Genomic DNA, 16,719 nt, shown 5'->3' on the forward strand with positions numbered 1-16,719 from the left:
CATAATATTTCAGGCAAGGAGATGGATATTCAATGAAATAAGGGATTTCCAGACCTTTCTGATGAAAAGACCAGATCTTAATAGAAAATTTGATCTTCAATCACTTCCAAAGTCTTCCATTTTTTCCGTTTCCCCTCTCCTTTCCCAAGACAGCATGCAATCTTTTATGGGTTTTACACATATATGCTTATTAAACACATTTTCACATTAGTCATGCTGCATAGAAGAATTGAATAGAATGGGAGAAACCATGAGAGAAACCAAACCAATCTAAAATGTAACTCAAAATAAAATGGTCTGCTTCATTTTGTGTTTCAGTTCCATAGTTGTTTCTCTGGATGTGGATGGCATTTTACCTTGAGTCCCTTGGTAATGTTTTAGATCATTGTGTTTCTGTGAAGGCAAAGTCTATCAGAAACAGTCCTCACATACTGTGGTTGTAACTGTGTACAATATTCTCCGGGTTCTGGTCATCAGTTCATATAAGTCCTTCCAGGTCTCTTTGAAATCATCCTGTTCATGATTTCTTATAGCACAATAATATTCCATTACATTCATATAGCCCCACTTGAACAGCCTTTCCCCAACTGAAGGCAAGTAATTTATAAAAAAAGAAAAACATTAAAAGTGCCCAAATATGAGAATGCAAAAAAAATGATCTTCAAATAGAAGACTCAAGAGAGAAATAAAAAGGGAAAGAGCAGGGAAACCTGTTATTCAATATGTGCAAACTGTTTACATCCCTATAAAGGGATGTAACAAATACTTGTTAAGCTTGAGAAGGTATATTTTTATGACATTTAAAAGGTATATACATAGATAGAAGGAGTGGTAATAAAATAACTCATGTGATGAAAAAACGTGAGTAAAGGGTCTGAAGGGATTGTAACGAGTTAAGAGAAAAGGAGGAGGCAGAAAAAAGTAAATTACATCATAGGAAGAGGCACAAAATAATATTACAATAGAGTAGAGGGGAGGAGGTTGAGCACTATTTGAGATCTACTCTCATCTGATTTGGTTCAAGGGGGGAACAGCATATACAGTTAAGTATAGAAATCTAACTTGTCCTATAGTATTAAGGGAAAGGGAGAAGAAAAGGGAGGGCAGATGATAGAAGGGAGGGATGAATGGGGGAATAGGTGGTAAAAAATGAAACTCTATTGTGAAGAGAAAGGGTGAACAGAGAAATAAAAGCATAAAATGGAGGAAACAGGATGGAGAGAAAGATATAGTCATAATAACTGTGAATGTGAATGGGATGAACTCTCCCATAAAACAGGAGGAAGATAGCAGAGTGGATTAAAAACTATAATATCAAAATATGTTGTTTATAAGAAACACATTTGAAAGAGGGGGTTACTCACAGCAGAATATATTATCCTTCAGCAGATGTAAAAAAAAAAAAAAAAAAGAAAAACAGGGGGTAGCAATCCTAATCTCAGATAAAGCAAAAGCAGAAACAGATCTAATCAAAAGAGATAAGGAAGGAAACTATATCCTACCAAGTGGTATAGCATCCAAATTCTTCGAGGAAAAATTAAAGGAGTTATGGGAAGAAACAGACAGCAAAACTGTAATGGGTGGGGAGGACCTCAAACCGCCCCCCCCCCCCGCCTGAGGTTGATACATGTAACCTCAAAATAAACAAGAAAGAAGGTAAGGATCTGAATAAAATTTTGGATAAGTTACATATGATTGATCTCTGGAGAGAATTGAATGGGGATAGAAACTAATATACCTTTTTTCTCAATAGTACATAGCACATATACGAAATTGCCCATGTACTAGGACACAAAAACCTTACAATCCAGTACATAAAGGCAGAGATAGTCAATGCATCCTTTTCAGAACATAATGCAGCAAAAATTATATGTAATAAAAGGCCATGGCAAGATAGACCAACATTAATTGGAAATTAAATAATCTAATGCTAAAGAATGAGTGGGCTAAACAACAAATCATAGAAACCATTAATAACTTCATTCAAGTGAATGACAATAATAAGACAAACTTCCAAAACTTATGGGATGCTGTAAAAGCAATTTCGAAGAGAAGTTTTATATTATTGAATGCCTATATGAATAAAATAGAGAAAGAGGAGATCAAGAGGAGATCAGGCAGCTGAAAAAGCTAGAAAAAGAACAAATTGAAAATCCTTAATTAAATACCAACTTAGAAACACTGAAAACCAAAGGAGAGATTAATAAACTGAAATTAAGAATACTATTGAACTAATGCATAAAACTAAGAGTTGGTTTTATGGTAAAACCAACAAATTGATAAACCTTTGGTCAATTTGATTTTTTTAAAAAAGAAGAAAACCAAATAACCAATATCAAAAATGAAAAGGGCATACTCACCTCCAATGAGGAAGAAATTAAGACAATAATTAGAAATTACTTTGCCCAACTGTATGCCCATAAATTTGACAACCTAATTGAAATGATTGAGCATTTAAAAAATACAAATTGTCCAGAACAACAACAGAAGAAATTAAATACCTAAATAACCCTATCTCATGAAAAGAATTGAACAAGCTATGAATGAACTCTCTAGGAAAAAATTTCCAGGGCCAGATGAATTGAAGAGTGAATTCTATCAAACATTTAAAGGACATTCAATTCCAATATTATATAGACTATTTCTGAAAATTAACAAAGAAGGAGTCCTATCAAATTCTTTTTATGATACAAATATGATTCTGATACCTCAACTGGGAAGAACCAAAACAAAGAAAGAACATTATAGACCAATTTTTCTAATAGAATATAGATGCAAAATTTTAAACAAGAAATTAGCAAAAAGATTAAAACTACAAATCATGAAAATAATATATTATGATCACATAGGAGTTATACCAGGAATGCAGGGATGGTTCAATATTAGGAAAATTATCAGCATTATTGATCATATAAACAGCAAAACTAATAGAAACCATATGATTATCTCAATAGATGCAATAAAAACTTTGACAAAATAGAACACCATTCCTATTGAAAATAGTGGAGAGAACAGGAATAAACACCACTTTCCTAAAAATAATAAGTAGTGTCTAAACCATCAGCAAACATTATATATAATGGGGTCAAGCTAGATGCATTACCATTAAGATCGGTAGTGAAACAAGGATATCCATTATCTCCACTGTTATTCAATGTGGTACTAGAAATGTTAGCTATAGCAAGAAGACAAGAAAATGAAATTAAAGGAATTAGAATAGGCAAAGAAGAAACTAAGCTGTCACTCTTTGCACACAATATGATGATATACTTAGATAATCCTAGCAAATCAAGTGAAAAACTACTTGAAATACTAAACAACTTTGACAAAGTTGCAGGTTACAAAATTAATCCACATAAATCATCTGCACTTCTATATATTACTAACAAAGTTCAACAGCAATAGATAGAAAGAGAAATCCCATTCAAAGCTACAGTAGACATTCTAAAGTATCTGGGAGTCTACCTGCCAAATTACATAATTATGTAACACAATTACATAACACTTTCTACACAAATAAAGTCAGATCTAAGTAATTGGAAAAATATCAGTTGCTCATGGGTAGTGCACGCTAATATAACAAAAATGACAATTCTGCCTAAATTAATTTGCTTTTTCAGTGTCATACCAATCAAATTACCAGAAAATTATTTTCTAGAATTAGAAAAATCATGAGAAAATTCATCTGGAAGAATAAAAGGTTCAGAATGTCAAGGAAATTAATGAAAAGTAATGCTAGTATAATAAAGTAGCAATCATCAAAACCACTTGGTACTAGTTAAGAAACAGAGGGGTAGTTCAGGGGTATAGGTGAGGTAATCAAAATACAGTAATCAATGAATATAGCAGTCTACACCCAAGAACCCTGCTTCTGGTGTAAGAACTCACTGTTCAACAAAATCACCTGGGAAAACTGGGCAGAAACTAGTCATAGACCAATGCCTGACCCTGTTCACAAGAATAAATTCCAAATGGGCTGATGATCTAGGTATAAAGGCTGATACTGTAAACAAATTAGGGGAGCATGAAATAGCGTATTTGTCAATTTTATGGAGAATGGAGAAATTTGTGACCAAACAAGAGAGAGAAAACATAATAAAGTGCAAAATGGATAATTTTAATTACCTTAAAGTAAAAAGTTATTGCACATACAAACTCAATGCAAACAAAATTAGGAAGGAAGCAGAAAACTTGGAAAGAATTTTTACAACTAATATCTGTGACTAAGGCCTCATTTCTAAAATACATAGAGACCTGGTCAAATTTACAAGAATACAAGCCATTCACCAATTGATAAATAGTCAAAGGATGTGAACAGACAGTTTTCAGAGGAAGAAATTAAAACTATCTAGTCATATAAAAAAATGCTTTAAATCACTATTGATTAGAGAGATGCAAATCAAAACAACTCTGAAGTACCAAATCACACCTATTAGATTGTCTAACATGAAAAAACAAGAAGATGATAAATGTTGGAGAAGATGTGGGGGAGTTGGAACACTAATTCATTGTTGGTGGAGCTTTGAGCTGATCCAACCATTCTGGAGAGAAATTTGGAACTATGCCCAAAGGGCTACAATTATGTGCATGCCCTTCCACCCAGCAATAGGTCTTCTAGGGCTGTATCCCAAAGAGATCATAAAAAAGGAATAGGTCCCACTTGTTCAAAAATATTTATAGCTATTCGCTTTGTGGTGGCCAAGAATTGAAAATTGAGGGAATGTCCATCAATTGGGGAGTGGCTGAACAAGTTGTGGTATATAAATTTAATGGAGTATTATTGCACTTTAAGAAATGATGAACATGAGAACTTTAGAAAAACCTGGAAAAACTTATATGAACTGAAGCTGAGTGAAATGAGCAGAACCAGGAGAACATTATATACAGTAACAGCCTCAGTGTGTGAGAACTGTTTGTTATATACTGAGCCCTTCCCAGCAATGCAAGGCTCTAAAACATCCCCAAAGGATTCTTGAGGCAAAATGCCATTCACATCCATGGAAAGAATTATGGAATCTGAACGCAGAATGAAGCAGACTCTTTTCTCTTGTGTTATGTTTTGTTTTGTTTTTTTCTTATGGTTTCTCCCATTCATTATAATTCTTCTATTCAACAGGACTAATGTGAAATGGGTGTAATAAGAATGTATATGTAGAATCCATGTAAGATTGCATGGCATCTTGGAGAGGGAGAGGAGAGGGAGTGGGAGAAACTTATGGAAGTGATTGTTGAAAACTGAAAACAAATAAATTAATAAAATTATTTTCTTTGAGAAAGCCCTTTCTTGCCTCCTTTATGTGAAGTAATTTACCCCATTCTACCTCTCCCTTTCTCTTTCTCCCAATATATTCCTGTCTCGCCCTTTGATTTTATTTTTTTAGGTGGGTGGAGCCAAGATGGCAGAGTGTGAGCAAGTACTCACCTAAACTCAAAGACAAACTCCTTCAGATACTCTAAAAAGAGAATCTGAACAAGTTTTAGAGTGGCAGACTCCACTAGGAGACAGAGTTTGGCAGATTTCCAACCCAGGACAGCCTGGAAGGTCAATGGGAAGGATCTGTTGCATGGGACTGGAGGAGTGCAGAGCACACAGTCTATATCACTGCAGATTCTGCCATAACAAAGCTGAGCACCAACCATCTGGCAGTCTGAAGGAATGCAGATTCTTAAACAAATCAGCCAGGATGGGAGTCCAGTGGAACTGAATGAGAGAGAAGCACAGAACCCCAGGTAACAGCTACAACCACTCCCAAGGCTATGAGCTTGCAGATTAAATGCTTGTAAGTCACCTACTTCAACTTCAGGGAGCCAAGATGGTGTAGTGATCTGCAAATGCTATCCTCCTCCCCTTGTTGACCTTGAAAAACACAGAGAATATTTCCCCAGGAAAATCCTGGAATAGTGGGATCAGTTGAAGGGGCAAATAGTCTCTTAGCCCATGAGGCAAGGAAAATCGCAAAGGGGGTCCCTCTTGCTTGGCTGAAGGGGACCAGTGCAGGAACGGAACTGTCACAGACAGCCTAAAGTCAGAGGACCAGGAGAAGATCCTGAGCCCCAGAGGGATGGAGCCCACAACCACCAACACCAGGATCCTAGGCATGTCTCAGCACAGCCAGGGGGATCAGGAAGACACTGTTGCAGATGAGGTTGACCAACCACTGAACCTGCCTGTGTTCTAGCTCAGAAGAGGAGAACTCCTGTAGCCAGACCACCCTTTCCCCACATCTTACACAGTAAGCTCCATAGTAATTCTAGGAATCTCTGAAAGATTTCACCTGGCCTCGATTTTGGCACACCAAACAGCTCAACACCAGGTAAGCTGCACCATTCGAGCTTCCAGCTAAAAGAGCCAGAGACAACAATACACAAAGTCTCAAGTCCCAAGCACAAGAACAATGGGACAGAGCCCCCTGAGCCCCAGAAGCAGAGATCCAGTTTAAAAGTAAGGAAAAAGGCAATCATCATGAGCAGGAAGTGAACTAGAAAAGAAAAGACCATGGAATCTTACTATGGGAATAAGGACCAAAACACTAATATCAAAGAGGTCACCATTGAGACTGTACTCCCATTTGAAACTTCAGAAGGGAATATGAAATGGTTTCATGCCCAAAGAGCATTCTTGGAAGAGCTCAAGAAGAATTTTAATATATAATTTATTGAATTTTCAGTTCTTAACATTCACTTCCACAAGAATTTGAATTCAAAATTTTCTCCCCATCTCTCCCCACCCTCCCACCTCGGGAGACAATGCACCCCATCCATGCCTTCCTCCAGTCTGTCCTCCCTTCTTGCTCACCCTTCTTCCATCCCCGTTCCTCTCTAATTTCCTATAGGGCAAAATAGATTTCTATACTCCATTGCCTATATAGCTTAATTTTCACTAGCATGCTAAACCAATTATTAACATTCATTCTTAAAGCTTTGAGTTCCATATTCTCTTCTTCCCTCCCCACCCACACTCACTAAGAAAACAAGCAATTCTATATAGGTCATACATGTGTAACAATGCAAAGCACTTCCATAATATTTATGGTATAAAAGACTAAACACATTTCCCTCTGTCCCATCCTGCCCTTCATTTATTCCATTCTCTCCTTTGACCTGTCCTCCCATAATAGTGTTTGTTTCTGATTATCACTTTCCCCAATTTGCTGTCCCTTCTTTTATTTTCCCTCTCCTATCCCCTTCCCCCTTGCCTTCCTGCAGGGTGAAATAGATTTCTACATCCAGTTCAGTGTATGTTATTCCCTCCTTAAGCCAAATACCATGAGAGTAAGCTCAATTATTTCCTTTCATCTCTCCCATCTTCCTCTCCATTGTAAAAGATCTTTCTTCCTTCTCATACACAGGGTAATTTGCTATATTCTACCTCTTCCTTTCTCTTACCCCTAGTACATTCCATTCAACAGTCAATCCTATTTTTTTAGGTATTCTCCCTTCATATTCATCTCACCTTGTGCCCTCTGTCTATATATCTATATCTATATCTATCTATCTATCTATCTATCTATCTATCTATCTATCTATCTATCTATCTATCTATCTATCTATCTATCATCTATCTGTGTGTGTGTATACATACATATATTATTCCTTCTACCTACCCTAATACTGAAAAAGGTCTCATGAGTTACAAATAACATCTTTCCATGCAGGAATGTAAACAGTTCAACTTTAGTAAGTTTCTTAGGATTTCTCTTTCCTGTTTACCTTTTCATGCTTCTCTTGACTCTTGTGTTTGAAAGTCAAATTTTCTATGCAATTCTGGTCTTTTCTTCAAGAATACTTGAAAGTCCTCTGTTTCATTGAATGACCACTTTTCCCCCCTGAAGCATTATACTCAGTTTTGCTGGGTAGGTGATACTTGATTTTAATTCTAATTCCTTTGACTTCTGGAATATCGTGTTCCAAGCCCTTTGATCCCTTAATGTAGCAGCTTCTAGATCTTGTGTTATCCTGATTGTATTTCCACAATACTTGAATTGTTTATTTCTAGCTGCTTGCAATATTTTCTCCTTAACCTGGAAACTCTGGAATTTGGCTACAATATTCCTAGGAATTTTTCTTTTCACATCTTTTTCAGGTTGTTGGATTCCTTCAATATTTATTTTACCCTCTGGTTCCAGAATATCAGGAAATTTTCCTTGATAATTTCATGAAAGAAGATGTCTAAGCTCTTTCTTTGATCACGGCTTTCAGGCAGTCCCATAATTTTTGAATTGTCTCCACTGAATCTATTTTCCAGGTCAATTGCTTTTCCAATGACATATTTCACATTGCCTTCAATTTTTTCATTCTTTTGGTTTTGTTTTGTAATTTCCTGGATTCTCATAAAGTCTGCTCCTTTCTCATTTTTAAAAAACTATTTTCTTCAGTAAGCTTTTGATCCTCCTTTTCCATTTGGTTAATTCTGCTTTTTAAAGCATTCTTTTCCTCATTGGCTTTTTGGACCTCTTTTGCCATTTGAGTTAGTCTATTTTTAAGGGTGCTATTTTCTTCAGCATTTTTGGTTCTCCTTGCTAAAATAAGCTGTTGACTTGCTTCTCATGATTTTCTTGTGTAGCCCTCATTTCTCTTCCCAATTTTTCTTCTACCTCTCTTATTTGATTTTCAAAATCCTTTTTGAGCTCTTCCATGGCTTGAGACCATTACATATTTATTTTGGAGGTTTTAGATGTAGAAGCCTTGACTTTTATGTCTTCCTCTAATGGTGTGCATTTTATTCCCTCATCTAAAAGTATGGAAGAAAATACCTGTTCACCAAGAAAGTAGCCTTCTATAGTCTTATTTTTTCTCCCTTTTTTGGGTATCTTCCCAGCCAGTTACTTGACTTTTGTGTCCTTTGTCAAGAGGAGGGTATACTCTAGGGACCTGTAGGCTCTCAGTTCCTTCAAGGTGGCACAATCAAGGCAGAGGAGCTTACTCCTATCCTGGTTTCCACACTGATCTGGGAGCAACCACTAGTACTCTTTTCTGCCCTGGAACAGTGAGTAAGATTCCCTCTCCAGAACCCCTTCCAGTCCCATGTCGCCAGTGCTCCTCCACATCCCAGGATCTTCACTCAGGGCTGTGATCCAGATCATCTGCTCAATTCCCTCAGGGTCTTTTGGGTGAGGGCTCCAAAAGTGAATGCTGCTTCCTCTGTGGCTGGTGCCACCCTGGAACTGGTACCAGACCTCACTCCCTTCTTACTCAGGTGAAAGAGATTTCTCACTGACCTTAGAACCTGCCTTTGGAATTTGTGTGTTGAGAAATCTGGGAACCATAGCTACTGCCCATGATTTGGTGCCCTGAAGCCTGTTCCAGTCTTGTCAGTGCTTGATAGGTTACACTCTGTGCCCAGTGCAATAGACCTTTCCTGCCAGTCTTTCAGGGTGTCTTGGGCTGGAAATCTCTTTCACTCTGTTGTTTTGTGGCTTCTGCTGCTCTAGAATTTGTTTAGAGTCATTTTTTACAGGTATTATATGGGATATGGGGAGAAAACTAGAGCAGGTCCATCTTTCTAATACATCATCTTGACCCCACCCCCCTCAAGAAGAGTTTTAATAGCCAAATTAGAGAAGTAGATGAAAAAATGGCCAATGATTTTAAAAATATGAAAAAAGAATTCACTGAAGAGAATAGATCCTTAAAAAAGAATAATTGGACAAATGGAAAAGGAAGTACAAAAACTAACTGGAGAAAATAACTCCTTAAATGGAACAACTGGACAGATAGAAAAGGACATGCAAAAGTTAACTGAAGAAAATGATCTATTAAAAAATTAGAATTGGGCAAGTAGAAGCTAATGAGTTATGAGACATTAAGAATCATTCAAACAGAATCTAAACAATGAAAAAAATCAAAGAAAATGTAAAATATCTCATTGGAGAAACAACTGACCTGAAAAATAGATCCAGGAGAGAAAAATCTAAGAATTTTTGTACCACTGGAAAAACAAGATGGAAAAAAGAGCCTGTACAATATCTTCTAAGAAATTATCAAGGAAAACTCTCCAGTGGTCCTACATCCAAAGGGCAAAATCATCATTGAAAAAATACACTGATCACCTCCTGAAAGAGATCTCAAACTTAAAATATCAAGGAATATTGTTGCCAAAATGCCAAACTATCAATTGAAGGAGAAAATATTGCAAACAACCAGAAAGAAACAATTCAAATATTGAGGAACTACATTCAGGATCACACAGGACGTTGCAGCCTTTACATTAAAAGATCAGAGGGATTGGAATATGCTGTTCCATAAGGCAAAGGAGCTGGGACTACAACCAAGAATCAATTCCCAGAAAAATTGAACATAATGTTTTAGGCAAGGAGATGGCTATTCAATGAAATAAGGTACTTCCAGACCTTCCTGTTGAAAAGACCAGAAGTGTATAGAAAATTCAGTCTTCAAACAGAAGTCTGTTAGGAGGCATAAAAAGGTATGCAGGGGAAAAAAACCTTGCTATTCAATATGGGCAAACTGTTTACATGTCTAAAAGGGAAGATAATACTTGTTAATCTTGAGAATTGTATATTCATTATTATATTTAAAAGGGATATACATAGATAAAGGGACTGGCTATAAATCAAATGATGTAATGATAAAAATGTGATTTAAGGGTGTGAAGGCAAAGAGAGTTGTGTAAAGCAGGAGGCAGAAAAAAGGTAAATTACATAACAGGAAGAGACACAAAAATGTATTACAGTCGATGGAAAGAGGGTAAGGGGATGAGCACTGTTTGAGATTTACTTTTATCTGATATGGTTCAAGCAGGGAAAAACAAACTCAGTTAAGCATAGAAATGTCACTAGCTCTGTAGGCAGTAGGAGGGTTAAGGGGAAGAAAAGGGAGGGGAGGCTAAAAGGAAGGGAACAAGTAGTAAGGGAAATATGGCATAAAAGGGAGGGGGACTGAAAGAAGGGAGGGAAGACTGAGTGAGGCACTGCTCAAAAATTAAAACTATTGTGGAGGGGAAGGGAGAATGGAGAAATAAAAGCATAAACAGGGGGAAATAGTACAGAGGTAAAGACACAGATAGTAAGCACAACTATGAAAGTAAATGGGATGAACTCTCCCATAAAATAAAAGAAGATAGCAGAATGGAAGAAAGCCATAATCCAACAATCTGTTGTTTACAAGAAACACATTTGAAACAGGAGGATGTACACAGGGTGAAGGCAAAAGGTTGGAGCAGAATATATAATGCTTCAGCTGATGTAAAAAAAGCATGGTTAGCAATCCTAATCTCAGAATAAGTAAAAGCACAAATACATTTAACCAAAAGAGATAAGGAAGGAAACTATATCCTGCTAAAAGGCACCATAAACAATGAAGCAATATCATTACTAAACATATATGCACCAAATGGTATAGCATCCAAATTCTTAGAGGAGAAATTAAGGGAGTTACAGGAAGAAATAAACAGCAATATATAATTATGGGGGAACCTCAAACTATCCCTCCCTGAACTTGATAAATGTAACCTCAAAATAAACAAGAAAAAGTGAAGAAGATGAATAAATCTCTGGATAAGATAGATATGATAGATCTCTGGAGAAAATTGAGTGGGGATAGAAAGGAATATACCTTTTTCTTAGAGGTACATGGCACATATACAAAAATTGACCATGTACTAGGGCACTAAAAACTTCTCAATCCAGTGCAGAAAGGCAGAGATAGTCAATGCATCGTTCTTAAATCCTAATGCAGTAAAATTATATGTGATAAAAGGCCATGGAAAGATAGACCAAGAGTTAATTGAAAACTAAATAATATAATCCTGGAGAATGAGTGGGCTAGGCAACAAATCATAGAACCAATCAACAATTTCATTCAAGAGAATGACAGTAATGAGATAACCTACCAAAACTTATGTAATACTGCAAAACCAGTTCTTAGGGGACTTTTCATATCATTAAACTCCTACATGAATAAAACAGAGAATGAAGAGATCAATTAATTGGGCATGCAGCTGAAATAGCTAGAAAAACAACAAATTGAAAATCCCTAAGTAAATACCAAACTGGAAATAATGAAAACCAAAGGAGAGATTAATGAAATTGAAATCAAGAAAACTATTGAACTAATAAATAAAACTGAGAGTTGGTTTATGAAGAACAATAAAATTGATAAACCTTTGGTCAATTTGATTAAAAATTATTTTTTAAAGATATAATCCTTTCATATTTAAGACACACCTGTGCGCTCTCTCTCTCTCTTTCTCTCTCTCTCTCTCTCTAAACATGGCTTCTAACTGCCCTAGTAATGAGAAGTTTTTATGAGTTACAAGTCTCATCTTCCAATGTAGGAATATCAACAGTTTAAGCTTATTAAGTCCATTATGGTTTCCCTTTGCATTTTTATGCTTCTCTTGAGACTTGTATATGAAAGTCAAATTTTCTATTTGACTTTTGTCTTTCCATTGGGGATGTTTGAAATTTCTCTTTTTCACTGAATGTACATTCCTCCTCCCCCTTCCCTAACCCCAGAAAGATTATACTCAGTTTTGCTGAGTAGCTGGTGTTGGGTTTAATCCTATCTCCTTTGCCCTCAGGAGTGTCATATTCCAAGCCCTCCAGTCTTTTTTAATAGAAGTTCTTGAATCTTGTGTTATCCTGAATATGGGTCTACCATACTTGAATTGTTTCTTAATGGCCACTTGTAAAATTTTCTCCTTTACCTGGGAACTGTGGAATTTGATTATAATATTCCTGGGAGTTTGCCTTTGGGGATCTCTTTCATGAGGTGATCAGTGGATTCTTTGAATTTGGATTTTACCCTATTACTCTTGAATCTCAGGGCAGTTTTCCTTGATATTTTCTTGAAAGGTGATGTGTAGGGTATTTTTTCGATCATGACTTTTTGGTAGTTCAATAAATTTAAAATTATCTCTCCTGGATATATTTTCCTAGTCAGTTGTTTCTGCAATGAGACATTTCACAATGTCTTCTATTTTTTTAATTCTTTTTGATTTGTTTTATTGTTTCTTGATTTCTCATAAATTCATTAGTTTTCTTTTACTCCATTCTAATTTTTTTTTTTACAGAATAAATATTTTTTTATTTTTATTTTTTTAAATTTTTATTTTTTTCCTTCTTTATTTATTTATTTAACTTTTAACATTCATTTTCACAAAATTTTGGGTTCCAAATTTTCTCCCCTTTTGTACCCTCCCCCAACCCCAAAACACCCAGCATTCTAATTGCCCCTGTCTGCCAATCTGCCCTCTCTTCTATCATCCCTCTCTGACCTTGTCTCCATCCTATACCCCTTTACCTATATTTCTTATTTCCTAGTGGCAAGAACAGTACTCGACAGTTGTTCCTAAAACTTTGAGTTCCAACTTCTCTTCCTCCCTCCCTCCCCACCCCTTCCCTTTGGAAGGCAAGCAATTCAATATAGGCCAAATCTGTGTAGTTTTGCAAATGACTTCCATAATAGTAGTGTTGTGTAAGAACTAATTATATTTCCCTCCATCCTATCCTGCCCCCCATTACTTCTGTTCTCTCTTTTGGTCCTGTCCCTCCCCATGAGTGTTGACCTCAAATTTCTCCCTCCTCCCCATGCCCTCCCTTCCTTCATCCCCCCCACCCTGCTTATCCCCTTATCCCCCACTTTCCTGTATTGTAAGATAGGTTTTCATACCAAAATGAGTGTGCATTTTATTCTTCCTTTAGTGCAATGTGATGAGAGTAAACTTCATGTTTTTCTCTCACCTCCCCTCTTTATCCCTCCACTAATAAGTCTTTTGCTTGCCTCTTTTATGAGAGATAATTTGCCCCATTCCATTTCTCCCTTTCTCCTCCCAATATATTTCTCTCTCACTGCTTGATTTCATTTTTTTAAGATATGATCCCATCCTCTTCAATTCACTCTGTGCACTCTGTCTCTATGTGTGTGTGCGTGTGTGTGTGTGTGCATGTGCATGTGTGTGTTTGTGTAATCCCACCAAGTACCCAGATACTGAATAGTTTCAAGAGTTACAAATATTGTCTTTCCATATAGGAATGTAAACAGTTCAACTTTAGTAAAGTCCCTTATGACTTCTCTTTGCTATTTACTTTTTCATGCTTCTCTTCATTCTTGTGTTTTAAAGTCAAATTTTCTTTTCAGCTCTGGTCTTTTCATCAAGAATGCTTGAAAGTCCTCTATTTCATTGAAAGACTAATTTTTCCCCTGAAGTATTATACTCAGTTTTGCGGGGTAGGTGATTCTTGGTTTTAGTCCTAGTTCTTTTGACTTCTGGAATATCCTAATCCATGTCCTTTGATTCCTTAATGTAAAAGCTGCTAGATCTTGTGTTATCCTGATTGTATTTTCACAATACTTGAATTGTTTCTTTCTAGCTGCTTGCAATATTTTCTCCTTGACCTGGGAACTCTGGAATTTGGCCACAATGTTCCTAGGAGTTTCTCTTTTTGAATCTCTTTCAGGAGGTGATCTGTGGATTCCTTGAATACTTATTTTGCCCTCTGGTTCTAGAATCTCAGGGCAGTTTTCCTTGATAATTTCACGAAAGATGATGTCTAGGCTCTTTTTTTGATCATGGCTTTCAGGTAGGCCCATATTTTTTAAATTGTGTCTCCTGGATCTATTTTCCAGGTCAGTTGTTTTTCCAATGAGATATTTCACATTCTCTTCCATTTTTTTCATTCTTTTGGTTTTGTTTTGTGATTTCTTGGTTTCTCATAAAGTCATTAGCCTCCATCTGTTCCATTCTAATTTTGAAAGAACTATTTTCTTCAGAGAGCTTTTGAATCTCCTTTTCCATTTGGCTAATTCTGCTTTTGAAAGCATTCTTCTCCTCATTGGCTTTTTGAACCTCTTTTGCCAATGGAGTTAGCCTATTTTTCAAGGTGTTATTTTCTTCAGCATTTTTTTGGGTCTCCTTTAGCAGGGTGTTTACTTATTTTTCATGCTTTGCTTGCATGTCACTCATTTCTCTTCCCAGTTTTTCCTTCACCTCTCTAACTTGATTTTCAAAATCCTTTTTGAGCTCTTCCATGGCCTGAGCCCATTGAGTGGGCTGGGATACAGAAGCCTTGATTTCTGTGTCTTTCCCTGATGGTAAGCATTGTTCTTCCTCATCAGAAAGTAAGGGAGGAAATGCCTGTTCACCAAGAAAGTAACCTTCTATAGTCTTATTTTTTTTTCCCTTTTTCTGGGCATTTTCCCAGCCAGTGACTTGACTTCTGAGTGTCCTCTCCACCCCCACCTTGCCTCCAGATCCTCCCAGCCAGCACTTGGGGTCTGAGATTCAAATGCTGCTCCCCAGCCTCAGGGCTTGGGGTGGGGGAGGGCTGCTATTCAGTGTGAGATTAAGTTCAGGTGCTCAGGTCAGGGCAGGGCCACCACACGGGGCTCAGTTCCCTCAGGGGGTTTATGCAGAGACCTTCAACAATGGATCCGAGCTCCTGCCTGCTTGGGGAGCCCTGGTCTGCTCCCGCCTCCACTGCTGCCTCCTGAGGGGGCCTGAGTTATGGGGGCACCCTACACCCCTCTTGACCCACCGAAGAGACCCTCTCACCAACCCTTGTCACCTGTGGGTGGGGGACCCGCGCAGCTGCTGGAGATTCCGTCCCTGAAGCCTGCTCGGATCCATTCCTTTCCACACCACACCGTGCCGCTGAGGCAGGGTTGGGCCCTGCTCTGGATCCAGGGCATGAGGGACCTTTTGCGAGAGGTTTTCAGCCTCTCTGGAGCAGAAATCTCCTCTGCTCCATTGTTCTGTGGCTTCTGCTGCTCCAGAATTCGCTGGTGGTTCTTTTTTTACAGATATTTTATGGGCAGTGGGTTCGGAGGTAGTGTATGTGGTCTTTCTACTCTGCCATCTTGGCTCCGCCCCTCCATTCTAATTTTTAGTGAATTACTTTCTTCATTGAGCTTTTGGACCTTTTTTCCACTTACCCAATTTTGGTTTTTAAGGTATTCTTCTCCTCAGTGGCATTTTGGACTTCTTTTACTATTTGGAATATTTTTAATGTTTCATTTTCTTCAGTATTGTGTGTGTGTGTGTGTGTGTGTGTGTGTGTGTGTGTATATGTTTCCTTCACCACCCTGTTGACTTGTTTTTCATGATTTTCTTGTGTCACTCCCTCTTCTCTTCCCAGTTTTCCCTCTACCTCTCTAACTTGATTTTCAAAACCTTTTTTTGAGTTCTTCTATGGCCTCAGACCAGCTCATATTTTTCTTGGAGGCTTTTCATGTAGGACGTTTGGTTTTGTTGCCTTCTAAGAGTGTGCTTTGATCTTTCTTGTCACCATAGTAAATTTCTGTAGTGAGAGCTTTTTCTGTTATTTGTGTACTTCCTTGGTCTATTATTTGACTTTTATCTATTTGTTAAAGTGGGACTCTGCTCCAGGGTGCAGGGTGCAGTGTTCTAAGCTTTAGGAATTTTCAGAGATATGTCTAGGGATCTGTGAGTTTTCCCTTCTTCCATGTGGTATGCTTTAAGGAGAGGTGTTTACTACTCTCCTGGCCTATGCTCTGGTCTATGAGCAATCACAAGCACTCTTTTCTGCCCTGGAACTGTGAGGACAGTCCATCCCCTATCCCATACTTTGACAACAAGTTCTTCTATGCTAGTACTCCTTGCTCTGGGACTGCTACCGAGGACTGTGACTCAGATCCAAGTACGGGCAAAGCAACAGAGTCCTGCCTTAGTGCTAGCAAAAAGATCTCTCTAATTTCCTTCTGACCAGTTGCTTGATGTCCTTATAATCTGTGGTCTGTGAG

This window comes from Notamacropus eugenii, chromosome 6 (genome assembly GCF_028372415.1).
Source record: "Notamacropus eugenii isolate mMacEug1 chromosome 6, mMacEug1.pri_v2, whole genome shotgun sequence".
NCBI lineage: Eukaryota > Metazoa > Chordata > Mammalia > Diprotodontia > Macropodidae > Notamacropus > Notamacropus eugenii.